The 2,202-nt window shown below is 37.1% G+C and overlaps 1 pseudogene; it reads left to right on the forward strand.

Annotated features, from left to right (window-relative positions):
* The first annotated feature begins 794 nt into the window (after positions 1-794).
* LOC102494173 (little elongation complex subunit 2-like) overlaps positions 795-2,202 on the forward strand; it is a 4,693-nt pseudogene continuing 3,285 nt past the window's right edge.

Below are 2,202 nucleotides of genomic sequence, written 5' to 3' on the forward strand. Positions count from 1 at the left end.
AGCAAAAAAAAAAAAAAAAATCCAAAAAACTCCAGGAGAAAAGAAATAATAAAGACCCGAGCAGAAATAAATGAAATAGAAAATAAATGTACTATACAGAAAATAAATGAAAGTTAAAGCTGGTTCTTTGGAAGGATAAACAAAATTGATACACCACTAGCGAGACTTAACTAGGAAGAGAGAAAGGAACCAGGTGAATCAAATCTGCAATGAAGCTGGTAATATAACAACAGACATAGTAGAAATTCAAAATGTCATTAGAGGATACTTTGAACATCTATATGCTATGAAACAAGACAATCTAGATGAGATGGACAAATTACTGGACAAATATAACCTACCAAGATTGAGCCAGGAGGATATAGAAAGTCTGAATAGGCCCATAACAAGCCAGGGGTTGGAATCAGTAATAAATATCCTCCCAACAAACAAAAGCCCTGGCCCTGATGGATTCACCTCTGAATTCTACAAAACTTACAAAGAAGTGTTAATCCCGATTGTGTTCAAGTTATTTCTAAAGATCCAAAAGTGTGAATCTCTCAGAATAACATGGCGGCCCTTACGGCCTGGCCAGGACCCTCTGCTCCCAGCTGTGGCGCGACTCCTGCCCCGGCGTTGCTCAGCTCGCGACCTGCCTTCCTGTAACCTGGCATCTCTTCTCCTTTCGTTCCCTTCCCCAGTTGTTCCTTTTGCCCTCACGGACTCCACCTTCCCAGCCCCATGCCGGATGGAGTGTGAGGTGGCTTGAGGGGGAACTGGTCTGCCTTGTCTCTTAGCCGCTAGTAACCCTGTTGAGTATAAAAAAGGGCTCCTGCCTTTATTGGAACCTTTGCTGCCAGACATCACAATTCTGAGTTAGAGTGAAGCAAAAATCTAGGATGATAAGCACCAAGATGGCCATGAGTGAACCAAGATTAAACTGGGATGTTTCTCCTAAAAATGGCCTTAAGACATTTTTCTCTCGAGAAAATTATAAATATCATTACATGGCTCCGAATTTAAAAGAATTATGTATTTTATCTACAGAGAGAGCAGAGGAGTTATGTGGATTTGTTAATTAAATACGCAAAGATTTCTGCAAATTCCAAAGCTGTTGAAATAAATAAAAATGACTACTTGCAATATTTGGATATGAAAAAAACACGTGAATCAGGTTACTGAATTCCTGAAGTTTTTGCAAAATTCTGCTAAGAAATGTGCACAGGATTATGACTTACTTTCTGATGATGCCCGTCTCTTTACAGAGCAAATTTTAAGAGCTTGCGTTGAACAAGTGAAAAAGTATCCAGAATTTTATAATCTCCATAAAGTCATCAGTTTAATAGGATTCTTCCCATTCAGAATAGAAATGGGATTAAAGTTAGAAAGAACTCTTCTTGCGTTGGGCAGTGTAAAATATGTGAAAACAATATTTCCTTCAATGCCTGCAAAGTTACAGCTCTCAAAAGATAACTTATCTGCCATTGAAACACTATAACAAACAGCTGAAGCTATGCATTATGATATTAGTAAAGATCCAAATGTGGAGAAGCTTGTTTCAAGATATCACCCTCAGATAGCTATAACTAGTCCATTATTTACTTTATTAAATAATCACGGACCAAGCTACAAGGAACAGTGGGAAATTCCCGTGTGCATTCAAGTAATACCTGTTGCAGGTTCAAAACCAGTTAAAGTAATTTATATCAATTCACCACTTCCCCAAAAGAAAATGACAATGAGAGAGAGAAATCAAATCTATCATGAAGTTCCATTAAAATTCATGATGTCCAAGAACACATCCGTTCCAGTCTCTGCCGTATTTATGGACAAACCCGAAGAGTATTTATCTGAAATGGATGTAAGTATTGCTTTTTTCATTTTTTCCCTTTGGGGAATGTACTTGTTTATCCTTTTGAAGCATGAAGTTTTATTGCCAGTCTCTAAACCTAGTAGTTAAAAATATAGGTTTTAGATACAACTTAAAATTGAATTCCAAGGCTTGCTAGAATTTAGGCAACTAAGCTTCTTAGGCCTCAGTTTTCTTACTTTACAAGGTTATGAGAGTTAACTTTGGCAAATGTACAAAACTGAGCACAGTTTTTAGTATGTCAGTCAGTTATGGAATTTTGCGTGGTGGTAGTTAATATGAGTTTCTTTTAATTGGTCTTATTCTTTTTTTTTTTTTTTAAGAGGTTTTCGCATAAGGGGCGGTGGAATCTA

The sequence above is a fragment of the Tupaia chinensis genome, unplaced genomic scaffold, assembly GCF_000334495.1.
Source record: "Tupaia chinensis unplaced genomic scaffold, TupChi_1.0 Scaffold140338_1, whole genome shotgun sequence".
NCBI lineage: Eukaryota > Metazoa > Chordata > Mammalia > Scandentia > Tupaiidae > Tupaia > Tupaia belangeri.